Genomic DNA, 21,157 nt, shown 5'->3' with positions numbered 1-21,157 from the left:
CGAACAGGATTCAGGTCGAAATATCGACTAGAATCCTAGTCGAAATCCTAGTCAATAGGCTCATGGCAAGAAGTAAAAAAAAAAAAAGAGGTGGAATTTTCGACCTAGATCCAGGTCGAATTTTCGACTAGGATCCTGGTCGAATTCCAGGTCCTAGATCCAGGTCGAAATTTCGACTAGGATCCTGGTCGAGTTCCAGGTCGTGGATCCTAGTCGAATTCTTTCGACCAGGATGGCAAGGCTGACCCCTATTTTCGACTAGGATCCAGGTCGAAAATTCGACTAGGATCCTGGTCGAAAAAGGGCTGGAAATCTGAAAATTAGGGAAAATCCCAGAAAATTAGGGAAAAATCCCAGAAAATTAGGGAAAAATCCCAGAAAATTAGGGAAAATCCCAGAAAATTAGGGAAAAATCCCAGAAAATTAGGGAAAAATTCCAGAAAATTAGGGAAAATCCCAGAAAATTAGGGAAAAATCCCAGAAAATTAGGGAAAATCCCAGAAAATTAGGGAAAAATCCCAGAAAATTAGGGAAAAATTCCAGAAAATTAGGGAAAATCCCAGAAAATTAGGGAAAAATCCAGAAAATAAGGAAAAAAATCCCGGAAATAAGGGAAAAATTCCTGGAAATTAAGATAATTCCTGAATAAAAGGAAAAATTCATTGTAAATGTGTAGGTCGCTCCACACTTTACGGAAAAACGAAACCCTGTAAGGGAACGAATAGACTTAACTTCTGCGAAACCTAATCAATGTTTCCCAAAAGTTGGGGGGCAAATGATAGGGATAAATAAATTATGCTTGTATAATTTATACTGCATTAATTGTACAAGCTGTGGGCTGCTAGGCCCAATAAAAAGATATATGATACTCAGACCAGAAAGGTTAAGCCTGGTGGACCAGATCAGGCCTGATGGAATAAAAAAGGCCCAAAAGCCCTGATTATTAATTAATTTCAAAATTAATTAATAAGGGACAAATCAGATGTTGAAAAGAGTCCCGATAAGGATATAAATCCTTGGAGATTAGCCTCAAGGGGACCTAAAAGGATAAGGAATCAGTTTCCTACTATCTAGGACTCCAAAGTCCATTCTAATTATGAGACTTGCCCACCAAGTCTCCTATACCAAGTCCAATTCAAGGACTCCCAACATCTATATAAGGGGTCTCACCCCCACCAATCAGAACTACGTTTTTTGGCTTGATTCTCTAATTCACAGAGATACGTAGGCATCTCGTAAAGGCAGATTGAGTCACGAAACACGAGAGCAGCCATTAAAGGCCTTGAGCTCCCGAATCTTAGTATTAAATACAGCAAGTAATAACCTTAGTTTTTTATCCATAATACCTCCAAAGCTTAAAGATCTTGGAAGCTTCACTATTTCTTGCATAATTGGAAAGATGCCATTCGACAAGTGTCTATGTGACTTGGGAGCTAGCATCAATCTGATGCCCTTGTCAATCTTCAAGAAGTTAGACTTACCTGATCCAAAGCCAACTTATATGACTTTGCAATTGGCCGACCATTCTATTACTTATCCACGAGGCATTGTTGAGGATGTTTTGGTCAAGGTGGATAAACTCATCTTCCCTGCTGATTTTGTAATTCTTGATTTCGAGGAGGATAAGAAGATTCCCATAATCTTGGGAAGACCTTTCTTGGCTACTGGACAAACTTTGATAGATATGCAGAAGGGTGAGCTCACCATGCGAGTGATGGATCAGGATGTAACTTTTAATGTGTTCAATGTCATGAAATTCCCTAGAGAAAATGAGGAGTGATTTAAGGTAGAGATGGTCGATTCTGCGATCAATTCTGAACTCGATCGATTGCTAAGGTCCGATGCCTTAAAAAAAGCTTTGTTGGGGAATTTTGATAGTGAAGATGATGAAGGTGAAGAGCACTTGCAATATTTGAATGATTCATCTTGAAAGAGAAAGATGGATATGCCCTTGTTAGGCACAAAGCATGTGTTAAATAATTCACGCAAGTATACGTGTTCGCAAGTAATATAGAATGATTTCTAGTTCGTTCCTACAGAGACTCTGATTAATTATATTTAATTAACACTTACTCACCAATGTATGATTATTCTTCAATGTCAAGATAATAATAATTAAGGTTGGTAAACTAATAATTACTACGAGAATTAAACACTTGAATTAACAATATTAAACACATATGAGATCATAACTTCATCACTACTTTATTCAATAGTTATTGTTATTAACCTTAACATGTAATGGTGATGATATTAATTGAACAACATGAAACTGATAAACGCCAACTTTCTATGTACGAATACCATTCTACCAAGCATCCACAATTAAGATAGAAGTTGAATAGGCATCAATTATGTTGAGACCCTATATGTCTACAGAATTTGACAACATAACGATTTAAGCGCAAGTTATTCATGATGATTACACAAGGCAAGTAAAATGGTTAGAGTTACCCACTAATCATGCCTACAATACACGAACCTATGCTAGCATGGCAAGTTCTAAATCTCAAGATTCACTGTCGCTTCACAAGAGATTAACAGGCTATCTTACATGTTCGCGACACATATAAGATGAATAAGCACAACCTATACTAGATATCATACAATCACCACATACCAAGGTATTAACAATTAACTAAAGAATTCCATAGTAAATCCGCTAGGATCCCATGATCACGATTAACCCATAATAGAACTCATCATCGCCATGGGTTCATATGAAACCATGATAATAACACAACGATATAAAACTAATAAAAATACTTAATAAATAATGAAGTACATCACAAGAGTATTAAGGTTCAAAGCATAAATAAAACTAGCATCCACTGTTACAATGAATTAAAAGAATCACAAGATAAACGTATGCTTCCTCTTCTTCGTTGTTGCGTGCTAAAACGGTCTCTCAATCTTCTTGCCCTTGCTCTTGATGGAAAAAACGTCTTCCCATAAGGTTTATATAATAGCCCAAGAGAACCGGCGCCAACAGAAGCCCAATTGTACTAGAATTAATAAAATCCAGATTCTAAATTTCCGCACACAGGCGGTCGCCTGCCCTGCTTCTGGCGCGCGACCGCCTGCTACCCTTATGGAAAATAATTTATTTTGCTTCTGTTTTTGCTGATTTCTTCGCTCATCATCCCTAGACTGATTCCAAGCAGTTACTTAAGCTTTATTTGATGAAAACCACCTATCTAAGCAAGTTATACCCTGAAATGTAAAAACACTAGAAAACACGTCAAATACGCAAAATACTTGAGTTCAAGACACCAATTCAAGCCGTTATGAGACGCTCTAAGTGGTATAAAATGCCACTTATCACACCCCCAAACTTAAATCGATGCTTGTCCTCAAGCATCACAGACTCAAAATTATAATAAAACATGCATGAATGCAATTTATATGAATACAACAATCCCCTCGCGATGACTAAACCAACCAACACATGACATATCAACACATGCAATTAGGCGACTAAAGATCAATCAAATCACGCAAGGTAACATACAACTAGAAACGTGGTGTATACGAATGCTTAACAGATATGCTTCGAAACTAGATCAATCATCATAACTTAATTATCCTCAAGGCAATCACAAGCTTAAATGAAGAATATATTCTAGACACAAACTGACTTATAACACTTCAAGATTATTAGAGTTTATTACGGAATCATGCTTTTATTCAACACATAAAACAAATGCTTATTTGATCATGCAATGAGTGAGGTCCACAAAAGACTTATGCAATGGTACCCATTTAACGAGCGTTAGGTTAGCGGATCCCAGACTATAAAAGCCTTAGGTCACTAGGCCCAAAGTCCCCTAAGAACTTAATAACTCGAATACCAAAGAGCCCACTCGTGATCAATTATGCATGAAACCATATTTTTTTTCAATTTCTGAGCAAGTGCATTTCGCTCCATCTTGCTCAACCCTAGACTACTCGTATACAATACGAGCCGGCTACTAGCCATTTGATGCCTAGCCACAACTAGCAATGAATTCCAATTTTTTTCTCCAATTTTTATCTTTTCATGTCTTTTATCATTAAGAGCCTAGCATGCATTCTAAGTATAAGCAATAGATTAACCTCAAAAACCATCAAACCATGACAACAATCTAGTCCTTAAGCATACTCTAAGGCTTAGTGAAATTACAAGTGTTTCTAGCATGCATGCCAACCTAACAAGATTCAACATCACTTTAACGCTACCACCACACTCACATCAATATCATATATTAATCGGTAAATCCTTAAAAAAACTATATGGCAAAAATATGCAACTATATGAACTAAACTAACATGAAAATGTAACTACATGACACACACACAAATATGTTCCTATACTACTACCCCCAAATTTAAAATTTTCACTGTCCCCAGTGAAGGTAATAGAAAGGAACACAGGGTATACCTACTCAGATAAATCATCATCATCACCCTCAGAGGGTGGAGTGTCAGGAGGTGAATAAGCAGAATCCTCACAAAAAATGGGCCACTGGATGTTAGCTCCAAGGCCTCTAAATGCAGTCCCAAGTGCCTGGCTGAGCTCCTCCGCAAACCGACTCTACGACTCATACATCCTCCTTGAAAGCCTCCTGTACTGGACATCAGCCAATCCCGAGCCATCTCCTCCCTGAGCTCTTGAAGAGCCTGCCTCTCCCTGAGCCTGACTGGGCCTAGCCATGGTAGCGCCAGCTGCTGAAACTCCTCCTGGAAGCTGATACCCCAAACCATGTGACTCAGTCTCTCCACCCATCCACTCCTGCATCACATTCAAAGTCGATGAATCAATAGGAGCGGCCGACATCTGCAACTGCTCATAAGAAGGCCACTGGACTCCAACTACCTTGCAAAGCTTCGTGACAATAGAGGCATACGGGATAGAGTATTGCGATTTTCCCCTAAAAAACTTCAAAATACCTTGGTAGATGTACTCACCAAGGTCCACATAATATTCATCATTCAGAATTCCCCATAATAACCTCGCCCTCTCCACTGTAACCTCATGTGCGTGCAAAGAAGGAAGAATATTAGCACATATAAACGCATTCCAAGCACGAGCATACCTGTTCATCGTGACAGCAGGGAAACTATGATAATTGTTGGATCCCCTTTTGAACTTACACACTGTGCCCGACTGACAGAGAGTAGCAATAATCAAGTCCAAATCAAAGTCCTCAGGGGCCTTTACATTCCAATGTTCCTATTATGGTTTCCTTTATCGCTGTCCAATCACCCGGCGAATCGCCGCGGGATGATAATCAACAGTAAGTCCACGAACAACAGAAAACCCATTCTTGTCTACCTTGGCGTTCGCATAGAACTTGCGAACGATACTCATCGGAACCGCCTCAGGTGACTCGCAGAATGTAATCCATCCCTTCTCAGCAATCATCGGTAGAAACTCACCATCCCTCCCTGATGGAAAAAACCCCATCTCCCTCATAATAGGCTTAGTCAGAAGCTTGGTGTACTCTTCTTCAGTAGCCCCATCCAACAATTGGGGCCTCACAACATTATTCCTTGAAGAATCAGTAGCAGTCGGATTGGTGCCGCTGCTACCCACAGTTCGTGATCTCTTTGGGGCCATGAGAACTGAGAATAAGAGTTGGAGAGTTTGTGTTTGGTGTGTAGGAGAGATTTTGTAGAGTGAAAGTGTGTGGGATGTGAATGGAGAGGTTGTATGTATTTATAGGGCAAAATTAGGGTTAGAATTTGATTAGGAGTGGGGATTGTGGCAAGGTATGGGGGTAAAATCGCGGGTTAATGGGTTATATTTTTTGTGTTTTTTTGTTTTGTTTTTTTTAGGCTGAAAAATGATTTTTCAACAGTCAGGGACGCACGCGGCCACCTGGCACCAGCACGCGGTTGCCTGCTCCTAGCACGCGGGCGCCTGCTGGGCTTCTGGATTTTTTTTTTCTGCAACCTTTTTTTCTAATTTTTTTGTGTTTTTGGATAAAGTACTATATTCTAAGGTGTCCTATGGTCTCATATCTTGGGTTGCCTCCCAAGAAGCGCTTCTTTTATGTCATTAGCTTAACGTGGAGTTATGCGATCAAGTTGACAATAAAACGATAGTAACCACTTCACGGTTTTCCATATCCCCATAATAGTGCTTCAATCTCTGACCATTTACTTTGAATGCTTGGCCCGGATCATTCTAAAAAATCTCCACCGCTCCATGTGGAAACACAGTTTTGACGATAAATGGTCCAGACCACCTTGATTTCAACTTTCCAGGAAAAAGTCGGAGACGAGAGTTGAATAGAAGAACTTGTTGCCCCGGCACTAATGACTTAGGCGATAGCTTCCTGTCATGCCACCTTTTTACCTTTTCCTTGTACATTTTGTTGTTTTTGTACTCTTGAAGTCGAAATTCATCAAGTTCATTTAACTAAAGCATTCTTCTTCCTAGCTGCATCTAGATCAAGGTTTAACTTCTTCAATGCCCAATAAGCCTTATGCTCAAGCTTTGCAGGTAAATGACATCCCTTACCATATACAAGTTGAAAAGGGGACATCCTAAGTGGAGTCTTGTATGCAGTTCTATAAGCCCACACAGCTTCATCGAGCTTTAAAGACCAATCTTTCCTTGACGGACAAATGAATTTCTCTAGAATGCGCTTGATTTCTCTATTAGACACTTCAGCTTGACCATTAGTTTACGGATGATAGGCAGTAGCAATGCACTGATTCACATTGTAGCGTTGCATCATAGAAGTGAACTTACGATTGCAGAAATGCGACCCTTCGTCACTTATGATAACTCGTGGCGTTCCAAACCTTGTGAATATCTGCTTATGAAGAAAACTCAACACTACCTTTGCATCATTCATCGGTAGAGCTTTGACTTCTAGCCATTTCGAGACATAATCGATTGCCAGCAATATGTACTGATTATTGCAGGATGAGATAAATAGTCCCATGAAATCAATTCCCCAAACATCGAAGACCTCAACTTCAAGTAGCACATTTAAAGGCATCTCATCCTTTCTGGAAAGATTCCCAACTCTTTGGCAACGATCACACCTTAAAATGAACTGATGTGCATCCTTAAACAACGTAGGCCAGAAAAAACCTGCTTGAAGAATACGAGATGCTGTCTTTTCACGACCATAATGTCCACCATAAACTGTGGAATGAAAGTCTCGTAATATCCCCTCCATCTCACAAAATGGGATACATCTCCTGATGATCTAGTCAGCTTCTTGTCTAAACAAATATGGTTCATCCCATATGTACCACTTCACCTCATGCAGAAACTTCTTCTTTTGAGCCGCATTCATATTATGAGGCATTATATTGCTAACAAGATAGTTCACAATGTCTGCGAACCATGGCTCTTCCTCTTGAATTATGAACAACTGCTCATCCGGAAAAGATTCATTGATCAATGTCTTATCATGTGAAGTAGAATCAGGATTCTCCAATCTAGAGAGATGGTCAACTACTTGATTTTCAGTACCTTTTCGATCCTTGATCTCTAACTCGAATTCCTATACTAAGAGAACCCAACGAATAAGTCTAGGCTTCGAATCCTTCTTTGAGACCAGATAGCGGATGGCAGCATGATCAGTGAACACTGTCACCTTTGTCCCAAGTAGATAAGATCGAAATTTTTCGAAACCAAAAACTATAGCCAAGAGCTCCTTCTCAGTAGTGGTGTAGTTCAGTTGGGCTCCATTTAGCTTCTTACTAGCATAGTAGACCACATGAAAGATATTAGTCTTTCACTGCCCAAGAACTGCTCCCACTGTACAATCACTTGCATCACACATCATCTCAAAAGGTTCTCTCCAATTAGGTGCCGTAATAACTGGTGCGGTGATTAAACTCTTCTTGAGAGTCTCGAATGCTGCCAAACATTCATCATTAAATTTGAAAAGCACATCTTTCTCGAGCAAGTTGCACAACGGCTTAGATATCTTAGAGAAGTCCTTGATGAAACGCCGATAAAAACCCGCGTGGCCAAGAAAGCTACGGATTCTTTTCACAGAAATAGGTGGCGGAAGATTTTCAATGACTCCCACCTTGGCTTTATCCACCTCAAGACCTTTACTAGAGACCTTATGCCCAAGAATGATGCCTTGTTGCACCATGAAGTGACATTTTTCCCAAGTGAGCACCAGATTGGTCTCAACACACCTTTTGAGCACCAAACGGAGATTATTCAAGCATTAATCATACGAATGTCCAAAGACGGAGAAGTCGTCTATGAACACTTCGACATTATTTTCAATCATATCAGAGAATATGGCCATCATGCATCTCTGAAAAGTGGCAGGTGCACCACATAAGCCAAAAGAAACTCTGCGAAAAGCAGCCAAATGGACAAGTGAAAGTAGTCTTCTCTTGATCTTCTAGTGCAATGCAAATCTGATTGTAGCCCGAATAGCCATCCAGAAGACAATAATACTCATGACCAGCCAACCTGTCAAGCATCTGATCAATAAATGGAAGAGGGAAGTGATCCTTCCTCGTGGCTTTATTCAACTTCCTGTAGTCCATGCATACCCTCCATCCTGTGACTGTTTGAGTGGGGATGAGCTCATTCTTCTCATTTGCTACCACAGTAATACCTCATTTCTTAGGTACACATTGCATGGGAACTGTCAGAAATAGGATATATGATTCCTGCATCCAGCCATTTTAGAATTTCTCTCTTCACCACTTCTTTCATGATAGGATTAAGACTTCGATGTTGCTCAACAGTCGGCTTGCTACATTCCTTTAGCAGAATTTTATGCATACAGTACGAAGGGTTGATCCCTTTTATATCTGCTATAGTCCATCCGATGGCCGATTTAAATTCTCTCAGAATCCTCAAGAGCTTGGCGTCATCACTACCTGAAAGGTTAGATGCAATAATAATAGGCAAAGTAGATGCATCACCTAAAAAAGCATACCTCAAGTATTCAGGCAGTGGTTTAAGCTCCAAAGTAGGTGCTTCCTCAATAGATGGTTTGAGCTTTCCCTCAACATTCTTGAGATCAGTATTACCAAGAGATTTAAATGGCATGTCTAACTTCCGTTTCCAAGGAGAAGCATTCAGATATTGTAACTGCTCATTGCCTTCATCATCTTCACTGTCAAAATCCCCCAATAAGGCTTTTTCTAAGGCATCAGACCTTAGCACATGATCAAGTTCTGAAGCAACTGCAGAATCGACCAAATCCACCTTGAAGCACTCCTCATATTTTGTAGGGAATTTCATCATATTGAACATATTGAATATCACATCTTGATCTTGCACCCTCATAGTGAGTTCACCTTTTTGCACATCTATCAAGGTACGACCTGTAGCCAAGAAAGGTCTTCCCAAGATTATGGGAATCTTCTTATCTTCCTTGAAATCCAGAATGACAAAATCTACATGAAAGATGAGCTTGTCCACCTTTACTAGCACGTCCTCCATGATGCCTCGTGGGTATGTAATCGAATGATCAGCCAATCGTAGAGACATGTAGGTCGGCTTCGGATCAGGCAAATTCAGCTTTTTGAAGATAGACAACGGCATCAGATTGATGCTTGCTCCCAAATCATAAAGGCACTTGTCAAAGAACAACTTGCCAATGGTGCAAGGAATGGTGAAGCTACTTGGATCCTTAAGCTTTGGAGGTAACTTTTGTTATAGCACGGCACTGCACTTTTCCGTCAGGGCAATCTTATCAAGATCATCCAGTTTCACGTTCCTGGAAAGAATACCTTTCATAAATTTCGCATATTTAGGCATTTGCTTAAGAGCCTCAACGAAAGGTATGTTGATGTTAATTTTCCAAGGTATTGATAGAAACAACCTGACTTTTGCACAACAGCTTTAACTCCTCGAAATCAGCACTAGAAGGTGGAGCAGCACCTCCTCGTTGAGGATATGGTCACCTTTGAGCAAATTGCTGAGGTTGCTGGAATCCAGGTGGATTAAACTGTTTATTTGCAGCTTGCTGATATGACTGTTGAACAACATTCTGATTGTTGCTCCAGCTGAAATTGGGATGATTTCTGTTATTAGGATGATAAGTAGCGGGCACAGGCTGCTGCGGTTTCTGGAAATTGTTCACATACTGAACAGATTCATTAACAAGAGAACACTGATCCGTAGCATGAGAGCCTGCACAAAGCTCACAGACACTAGATAATTGATTTGCGCCATAGTTGGTTAAAGAATCGACCTTCATAGTCAGTGCCTTGAGTTGTGCTGTAATAGCTGTAGCTGCATCAACTTCCAGAATACCTGCTACTTTCCCAGGCATCATCCTTTGAGTTGGGTTTTGATACTCATTTGCAGCCATAGTTTCAATGAGATTATAGGCCTCTGTATAGCTTTTAGCCCACAAGGCGCCTCCAGAAGCTGCACCGAGCATGGGTCGAGATCGGACCCCCAAACTATTGTAGAAACCAGTGATCACCATCCAGTCAGGCATCCCATGATGTGGACACTTTCTCAACATCTCCTTGTAACGCTCCCAAGCTTCACACATATATTCTCCTGGTTGCTGCGTAAACTGAGTAAGAGCATTCCTCATAGTTGCAGTTTTTGTCATTGGATAGAACTTCACCAGAAACTTTTGCGCAAGATCTTCCCAAGCAGTGATTGACCCAGTTGGTAAAGAATGTAACCAGTCCTTAGCTTTGTCCCTCAGAGAAAATGGGAAAAGCCTCAGCTTGATAGCCTCATCAGTGACACCATTATATTTGAAAGTATTACAGATCTCGACAAAATTCCTGATATGCATGTTAGGATCTTCAGTCGCAGCCCCTCCGAAAGAAACAGAATTCTGCACCATCTGAATAGTGCCCAACTTGATTTTAAAAGTATTGGCCTGAATAGCCGGATGAATGATGCTGGACTGAATGTCATAAATTTTAGGCCGAGAAAAGTCTATAAGAGCTGGATCAGCTTAAGCTAGACGATCACCCATTATTTCAGGTTCTTTCTTTTCACTCTCTTCATCCGAATCTTCAAAAACTATCTTCTCCGGAAAGCCAAGAGTTTTATCTGTCTCCTCAGCTTTATCCAAATTTCTCTTGCGAGTGCGAGAACGTGTTTGCATAAACGCTCGCTAGAGTACCTGAAACACAACCGGAAGCTGTAAGTAACAAGTCTAAATCAATGAATCCTAATGACCACTGATGGCAAGTACATAAACTAAACAAATTAACACCAAGTCCCCGGCAGCGGCGCCAAAAACTTGTTAGGCACAAAGGATGCGCTAAATAATTCACGCAAGTATACGCGTTCGCAAGTAATATAGAATGATTTCTAGTTCATTCTCACAGAGACTCTGATTAATTATATTTAATTAACACTTACTCACCAATGTATGATTATTCTTCAATGTCAAGACAATAACAATTAAGGTTGGTAAACTAATAATTACTACGAGAATTAAACACTTGAATTAACAATATTAAACACACATGAGATCCTAACTTCGTCACTACTTCATTCAATAGTTATTGTTATTAACCTTAACATGTAATGGTGATGATATTAATCGAACAACACGAAACTGATAAACGCCAACTTTCTATGTACGAATACCATTCTACCAAGCATCCATAATTAAGATAGAAGTTGAATAGGCATCAATTATGTTGAGACCTTATATGTCTACAGAATTTGATAACATAATGATTTAAGTGCAAGTTATTCATGATGATTACACAGGGCAAGTAAAACGGTTAGAGTTACCCACTAATCATGCCTACAATACACGAACCTATGCTAGCATGGTAAGTTCTAAATCTCAAGATTCACTGTCGCTTCACAAGAGATTAACAGGCTATCTTACATGTTCGCGACGCATATAAGACGAATAAGCAAAACCTATACTAGATATCATACAATCACCACATACCAAGGTATTAAACAATTAACTAAAGAATTTCATAGTAAATCCGCTAGGATCCCATGATCACGATTAGCCCATAATAGAACTCATCTTCACCATGGGTTCATATGAAAGCATGATAATAACATAACGATATAAAACTAATAAAAATACTTAACAAATAATGAAGTACATCATAAGAGTATTAAGGTTCAAAGCATAAAGAAAACTAGCATCCACTGTTATAACGAATTAAAAGAATCACAAGATAAACGTATGCTTCCTCTTCTTCGTTGTTGCGTGCTAAAACGGTCTTCTCAATCTTCTTGCCCTTGCTCTTGATGGAGAAAACGTCTTCCCATAAGGTTTATATAATAGCCCAAGAGAACCAACGCCAACAGAAGCCGAATTGTACTAGAATTAATAAAATCCAGATTCTAAATTTCTGCACACAGGCGGTCGCCTACTGCCTCCACGCGGCCGTTTGCTAGCACACGGTCGCCTGCTTCTGGCGCACGGCCGCCTGCTACCCTTCTGGAAAATAATTTATTTTGCTTCTGTTTTTGCTGATTTCTTTGCTCATCACCCCTTGACTGATTCCAAGAACTTCCTTAAGCTTTATTTGATGAAAACCACCTATCTAAGCAAGTTATACCCTGAAATGTAAAAACACTAGAAAACGCGTCAAATACACAAAATACTTGAGTTCAAGACACCAATTCAAGACATTATGAGACGCTCTAAGTGGTATAAAATGCCACTTATCAACCCTTTGAATCTCTTGGATTGGAGGAGCTGAACAAAGCTCCTAAGCGCCTCAAGCCATCTATTGAGGAAGCTCCTACTCTTGAGCTTAAGCGTTTACCTGATCATTTGAGGTATGCATTTTTAGGTGATGCATCTACTTTGCCTTTTATTATTACATCTGACCTTTCAGGTAGCGACGAGGAGAAGCTTTTGAGAATTCTTAGAGAATTCAAATCGGCAATTGGATGGACTATAATAGATATCAAGGGAATCAACCCTTCATATTGCATGCACAAAATTCTGCTAGAGCCAGGAAGCAAGCCTACTATTGAGCAACAGAGAAGGCAAAATCAGATCATGAAAGAGGTTATGAAGAAGGAAATCCTCAAGTGGCTAGATGCAGGGATCATCTATCCTATTTCTGAAAGTTCATAGGTGAGCCCAGTTCAGTGTGTGCCAAAGAAAGGAGGTATCACAGTCGTTGCTAATGAGAAGAATAAGCTCATTCCTACTCGAACAGTCACTGTAATATCCGGGACATAGCGTGTAATTATTTTTATTGATAAATAATTATTATGCGATTATATTGTGATTTTTGGTGAATTATCTAATGATTGGTGTTGTTATGTGGATGTTTATATATGGTAAAATATAAGTATGTTAATTTTATTATGTCCAGAATAAAATATGGATAATTAAGGTATTTTTCTGGTAATTTTTGGAGTGTTATATGATTTTATATTGATTTATGAATTTATTAATTATTTTCTGAATAATTACAAAATCATTTTCTAAAGTCGGGAATCGTCCAACCTCAACCGTTTTTACGTTTTTACAACCTGAAACTCTTCCGAAAACTCCTTCCTAACCTAATATGGTAATTCCGGACATTTTTCGTATTTTGACTTTTTCGATCCGGATTACGGTTTGACCCGTGTGCGGCCCGACGCAAAATTTTCAATACGCTAACCCTTTTCGATAACATTATCTTCGTACAAATCATTTTATAAAAGTCCGGTTTTGATAATTATCCAAAATAAGATAATGCTTATCCAAAACAGGATAATGCTTATCCAAAACAAGATAGTGCTTATCCGAAACAGGATAATGTTTATCCAAAATGATCATATTTATAGTTACTTAGCGACTAAAAAACGTATTTATCGATCCAACATGATCCAGAACGTACTAATATTTCGTAAATATAAATAGCCCTTTTCTTATTTCATTTTACTCGTAAAATCATATTCAGACAATACAAACCAGTGAAAACCAGAGAAAACCGTAATAAAATATCGCGTTCTTGAAAATTAATCGCACAAAAGGAGACGTTATTGAACTCCGATTCGGGCGTGCAATATATCAAAATGAAGCTCTCGAAAAACTCTTTCTGAATCAATCATCTATTTTTATGCAAGAATCAAGGTATTTTCCTTATTTAATTTGTGACGGCCTCAACCCCGGGGTCAGGAGTTGACGTCACCAACATTAATAATAATCAACAGAATATAATCCAAATCACTAATTATACATATCCACGACCCCTTTTACCAAGAACTTTTCCAGGTTTAAGTATGATTTAGGTTACACAACTAACACAACTCAAATTACCTTACACAATCCTGACCACTAATTTAATGCAGCAACTCAACAGACCTCATCCGGTCTGAACACAACTACCTCATAGGAGCCTGGCACGGAAGGAACTGGAACTCTGCCCTGACTATCACGGAAGAATCTCCTAGGCATCTGCAATACATATATAAAATATTCTGCAATGGTGAGCAATCAATTGCTCAGCAGTACCACAATATGAATAACAAGTAAAAATGATTTAAAGTAAAACAGTTATAGGAATAGAATTCATAACTCGTTAGAAAACAAGTAAACATTCATAAACCGGATATTCAAAACTAGCATACTCTGTAAAAAAATAACATCAGTAGTGTGCTCTGTAAAAAAACTAGCTAAGTCTCTAACCTGCTGGACTAATCGGTTATATATTGCGCGCAACCGAATTAGCCTCTTACGCCACCTCAATAGGCCTACTCTGGCCCCTATGTATCCCATATCTGATCGTTTTATCCAGTTTTCAAAACACTTGTACCTATCTCATTTCAAAACCATTCATTTTACCAGCACACATATAAAAATCCAGTTCGTAAATCATTTCATTCGAGTTACGTACCTTTCGAAGTTACTTTTCCCCAAAACAATTTGAAAACAGTGTTTTATAACTACGGGGGATACGTAACTTAAAACGTTTCTGTTCCATTACGAGAATAAAACATTTAGCTATTCATACGTACTGAACCATAAAAGAATGGTCAGGGGTACTTGCCTTGTAGAGCTTTACAACTATCACTGATTAACTCTGAGCCGATTCGGACAGTCAGGCTTTATCGTTGAACCACTAGATCACCTTGGATTCGACTTCAATACTCAGGTTCTTCGGTTGAAACCTTACTGAGCTCGTCGACGGTCCACTAGGTTATCTTTAGTTCGATATCACTTCTGGAGTCCTTCAACTAGAACCTACAGAGTCGAGATACCCTATGTTAGACGACCAGGTATGCTAGACATATCCTCGATACCAATCCTACCCAAACGATAATAATCCCGACTCGTACTCATACACATTACTATAGTACACGTAATATACTTTTTATATGTGATTCTCGTAACGGAACAAGTGAGTTATACAGTGGATTTGGAAATGAAAATGGCATGCTAGAATTAAACTCTGGTATTTGTACACAGCACACTATTGACGTTATTGTTTTACAGAGCATGCTAGTTTTGAATATCCAGTTTATGAATGTTTACTTATTTTCTAACGAGTTATGAATTCTGTTCCTATAACTGCTTTACTTTAAATCATTTTTACTTGTTATTCATATTGTGGTACTGCTGAGCAATTGATTGCTCACCCTTGCAGAATATTTTATATATGTATTGTAGATGCCTAGGAGATTCTTCCGTGATAGTCAGGGAAGAGTTCCAGTTACTTCCGTTCCAGGCTCCTCTGAGGTAGTTGTGTTCAGACCAGATGAGGTCTGTTGAGTTGCTGCATTAAATTAGTGGTCAGGATTGTGTAAGGTATTTTGGGTTGTTAGTTGTGTAACCTAAATCATACTTAAACCTGGAAAAGGTCTTGGTAAAAGGGGTCGTGAATATGTATAATTAGTGATTTGGATTATATTCTGTTGATTATTATTAATGCCGGTGACGTCAACTCCTAACCCCGGGGTTGAGGCGGAATGGTCCAATATAAGAATTGAAGTGTTATAAGTTGTTTTGAGTCTAGCTTTTATTTTATTTATAACCTTGCGATTGCTTTGATGAGTAGTGAGTCATGATTATTGATCTAGTTACGATAGTATTACTATCTATAAGCATTTGCACACACGCACGTCTCTGGTTTATATGTTGATTTGTGGGGTTTGATTGATCTTTATGTGAATAACTGCATTTGTTGAGGTGTTGCTTATTGATTGGTTTAGTTATTCTACGGGGATCGTTGGATTCATTTAGTTACATTCATGCATTTTTATTTCTTGTTCTTTGAGTCTGTTTATGCTTGAGGACAAGCATCGATTCAAGTTTGGGGGTATGCTGAGTGACATTTATGACACTTTATAACGCTCAATTAAGCTTTGAATTGGTGTATTTGTACTCAAGTTGTTGGTATTTTAATGTATTTTCTAGTGTTTTTATATTTCAGGCATTAATCTAGGATTTAGGTGAATTAGCATTGATTTGATGCTAATATGGTGTTAGGATGGTGTCCAAGGAATAAAGCTCATAAATACCAACTCGTTGCAGCAAGAAAAGAAGGCAATTCCAGACCGGCGCGGCCGCGCTGTGCTAGCGCGCGGCCGCGCCAGAGAAACAGAATGTCAGCGCGCCCGCACTGGTGAAGCGCGCGGCCGCACCAGGTCGGGGATCCAGTTTTCTGTTTCAATTAGAAGACTGTTTTCTGGGCTTTTGGATTAATTGGGGTGCTATTTAAAGACAATAAAAAGACATTTTTTATAACGGAGCTGAAGGAGAAGACGATGAGAAGACCTATAGCACAATCCAACGAAGGCGAAGAAGATCTAGTTTTATTCTTGTGATTCTTTGTTCTAAGTTATAATCTTGGATGCTCATTTCTTGTTTTGTTGAACCTAATACTCTGGATTACGTACTTGGTTTATTATTTGTTTATAAAGACTACGTTTATTATACCATGCTTTCATCGGAACCCACGTTGATGATGAGTCCGATTATGGGCTAATCGTTATCGTGGGTTTCTAACGGATTTATTTATGGATTTTTTTAGTTAATTTGTTTCGATGCCTTAGTGTGTGGTGATTGTATCATAACCTAGTATTGTTTGTGCTTATTCGTCTTATGAGCGTCGCGAACTTATAAGATAGCGTGTTAATTCTTATTGAAGCGACGGTGAATTTAAGGATTTAGAACTTGCCATGCTAGCATAGGTTCATGTGTTATTATTATGCATGATTCGTAGATAATTCTAACCATCTTACTTGCCCTATATAATCATGATAGATAACTTGTGCATTAAACCGTTATGTTGTCAAATTTTATAGATATATAGGGTCTCAATATAATTGGTGTTTATTCAACTTCTATCTCTTTTGTGGATGTCTGGTAGTATGGTATGCATAAAATGAAAGTTGGCGTTTATCAGTTTCGTGTTATCTGATTAGTGTCATCACCATTACATGCTAAGGTTAAGAACGAAAAGGCTATTGAATGAAGTACTTAATGAAGTTAGAATCCTATGTTTTTGTCATATATTATTCAATTCTCTTTAATTTCTTAGTTAATGTTCTCTTGTATAGTTCTCAATAGTTAATCGTAGTATAATCAAAACCCAATTTGTCATTCGTCTTATCATTGAATAATAGCCATATCATTGTTGCATAAGTGCATAAATCATAAGTTAACCTAAACCAGTCCCTGTGGGAATGAATTAGAAATAATTCTATATGACTTGCGATCACGTATACTCATTTATGATTGTCAGGTTTGCCTGTTTTCTCTTCTTTTTACTCACTTCACCCTTTTGAGAGGATGAAGTTGTTGGTTTACTAGCTTCTAGTGGTACAGAAGAAGTGGTCTCAGCATGGAAAGGTCCCTATTGGTGTGCCTGTGCTTATACTTCTTCAGGTTCAGGGACCATTGATGTACTAGATTATGCATTTGACCTCATGCCAGGCATGGAGTAAGGGTAAGTCTTAAACCTCTCCATCATGAATGGAGTGATTTTGAGACTTACAGTTACCTTGTTCTTTGTAGTAAGTGAACCAAATATAATTTTGGACACTAGCTTATAATTGCCTATTTTTGTACTATCTATACCATTAACTAAATGAATACTTTATGATTTAAAATAGACATGATAAATCTAGTAAAGAAAATTTCCTTACCTCTTGCAGTTAGGGGCATTGTTAGCCTAGTGGCAAGTTCTTCCAGGATCACTATACCAACATTCAAGTGTCTGTTGTGGGCTATGGAGAACACCAACTTCTGCACCACATTTGATATGTTGTCATATCTTGTCTTTCTGCAGGTGAAGGGCCTCACTATAGAATCAAACAAGAAGGACCATTCTTTCCTTAGGTTTCTTCTGTTCAGACTTGCTAGGTTGATTCTTCCACCATAGTTAATGAAATCCATGAACTCAGCCAGCTCATCCTATGTTGGCACCTCCACCAGATTTTCAGTTGGAAGACCCAAAATTGCATTCACATCTAACTCATTGAACTCAATCTATTGGCCTCTAATTGAAAAAGTCACCACCATAGATACAGAGTTGTCATGCATAATTGTCCTTACTATAGCCGTTGTCTAGAACTCATGCAGGACATCCAAGTACAGGATTGATTTAGCAGTTAAAGCACCTGTAAGATATGATTCAGACAAAAACTTGACAAACCCCTTGAAAGAATTAGGGGCCTGATTAGCATCAGTAAAATCAAGGTAGTTAGTTCCATTCTTGGGGATATCAGCTCTAACATTGTTGAGTGCCATTGTTGTTGAGTAGGAAAGAATGGATAAGAAAAATGAGAGAGAAAGAGCTTGAAACGGGAGAAAATCGGTTTGGATTTGAGAATTACTTTGAGTTCTCGAAGGTGTAAGGATGTGTATGTCGAGATGTCTGGGTATTTATAGTAAAATGTAAATGACTTATCGAGAACCAAAAATAAATGATTGGAATTTGCTTATCGAGAAGTCATTTTGAAAAGTGAATTACATATCGAGAAGTCATTTTAATTTACTCTTTTAGAGAACTAAAATTGACTTGCCGAGATGTCAAATAAATATCTTTTGTCCAAAATGGACTTAATCAAAATAAAATTAGAATGATTTTGTCAAAAGTATTTTACCAAGATAATTTATTAAATTATCTCAGTTCTGAGTTATTCATAAGTCTAAAATTGTACTTAAGAGCACTCTGTAAGTTAATACTTATAGAGAACTTGATAAGTGGATTTTATATCTACTTGGAACACTTCATATCGGCTTAAGTTGGTGTTTTGGACTCAATTATTTGGTGTTTTTGATGTGTTTTATGTTAAGTCATTGCAGGGCACTAGTTAGAGGTGGAAATGAGCTTTTAAATGATTATATGTTGATAAGAGATCAAGGAATGAGTCATGGAAGTTTGTACGAAGGACGGAGCGCAAAAAGAAGAAAGATGCAAAAATTCTACATAAAGCAGGCGCACCCGCACCCAAAGGAGCATACCCGCGCCCCATTTGTCAAACACTGAGCGCGCCCGTGCCTGTTCAACCATGCCCGCGCCAGCCAATATCTACAGAATCCCGACGTGATTATAATTTGGTTATTGCGAGAGTCCAGGACAACCAGGGCTATATTTATAAAGAAAAAAATACATTTTTAAGAACAAGGAAGCCAGGAAGAACATAGAGAATACCTAAAACACAAAATATGGATAAGGAGAAGAAGATTTAGTTTTTACTTTTATATTCTTCGATTTAGGCGATATTTTTGGATGCTCGTTTTTTATTTTTTCTAAACTCTAGTACTTTTATATTATCTCGTAGTATTCTGAACTTATTTATTATCATGTTTTCATTGGAACCCATGGTGACGATGTGTTCGATCATGAACTAATCGTTATCACGGGATTCTAGCGAATTTATTTATGGATTTCAATAGTTGATTGTTCTAAATCTTTAATGTGTGGTGATTTATGATTTCCTAGTATGGTTGTACTTATTCTTCTTAGATGCGTAGCTAACATCTAAGTCGTTTGTTAATCTTTATTGAAGCGAAAGTGGATATAGAGGTTTAGAACTTGCCATGCTAGCATAGGTTTATGTATATTGTCATGCATGATTCCTAGTGTAATTTTAACCATCTTACGTTTCCCTATGTAATCTCAATAAATAACTTGCTCATTAAACCGTTATATTTTTAAATCTTACAGACATATAGGGTCTAAGCATAATTGGTGTCTGCTCAACTTCTATCTTATTTGTTGATGTTTAGTAGTAGGGTATACGTATATCGAAAGATAGCGTATTCTAATTTCGTGTTATCTGATTAGTTGTATTAAAGGCATAAACTTTGAATGAAGTATTTAATGAAGTTAGAATCCCCTATTTTATCTCATATAAGTAAATCAGTTTTATTCTCTTAGTTAATGCATGCTAGTATAATCACTTTAATTAGTTAATCAACTTAAAATTGATACTTGTCTTAGCAGTGAATAATAACCATACATTGTTGCATAAGTGCATATTCTGTTTAAACCAGTCTCTGAGGGAACAAACTTGACTTAATCTTATACTACTTGTAATCGCGTACGCTTGCGTGGTTTTGTGTGAACAAGTTTTTGTGTCGAATAGAGGGATGATTGAGTCCTAATGAATTGATTTACATTCCCAAAAAAAAAGTTTTTTCACAAGTCTTATAGGTTTCTTTTGAACTAGATCATGATCATACTTGTTTGTTTGTTGGAATTTAATCACTTGGTTATATTTAGAATTTTTGCTATTCTCGTCATGACGTAAGTGTTGGTGAGACTACGACTACACAAGAAATCTAAAGAAATGAAGACAAGGCAAATACAAAGAATCAGAAGATTAGAAGAAAGCTTGAAGTCTGTTTATAGGTCACTGAAAGAAGTTCTTTATTATGATCATGCCTCAGCGAAGAATAAAGGTTAAAGACTTTCAGGGTTTCAAAAATGATGAAGATTGTAACACCCCCAAATCCGGGGTCGGGGATTCGGGTTGTCACGAGTTCCATTTCCCTTATCAATACTTAATCTTAATAGCCAACCAACTACTGCGTACTGTGACCCCACAATATATACACACACACCACAAGTTATAGTCTCAGAGATGAATACCAAAAATAACACAAGTCATTTTTATTCCACAATTATAAACCATTTCACCTCAAAAGGGTTTCTTGAATAATTTACATATTCTTTGCCATTATTAAAATTCATAATATACATAAGTCTGGTTCATCAATAGTTGAAAGCCTAGCCTATTGGTAGTTCCTACCTCAGCTACGGCGGC

General features: G+C 38.1%; 1 non-coding gene across 1 annotated transcript; it reads left to right on the top strand.

The window, feature by feature from the left end:
- The first annotated feature begins 10,428 nt into the window (after positions 1 to 10,428).
- On the top strand, positions 10,429 to 10,535 carry LOC141710078 (small nucleolar RNA R71). Its single transcript, XR_012570618.1, has one exon. It is a non-coding gene; the product is annotated as a small nucleolar RNA R71 (small nucleolar RNA).
- The last annotated feature ends 10,622 nt before the right edge of the window (positions 10,536 to 21,157 follow it).

This window comes from Apium graveolens, chromosome 2 (genome assembly GCF_009905375.1).
Source record: "Apium graveolens cultivar Ventura chromosome 2, ASM990537v1, whole genome shotgun sequence".
Classification (NCBI taxonomy): domain Eukaryota; kingdom Viridiplantae; phylum Streptophyta; class Magnoliopsida; order Apiales; family Apiaceae; genus Apium; species Apium graveolens.
The sequence above is the reverse complement of the archived record's forward strand: the minus strand, read 5'-3'. Positions and strand labels throughout refer to the sequence as shown.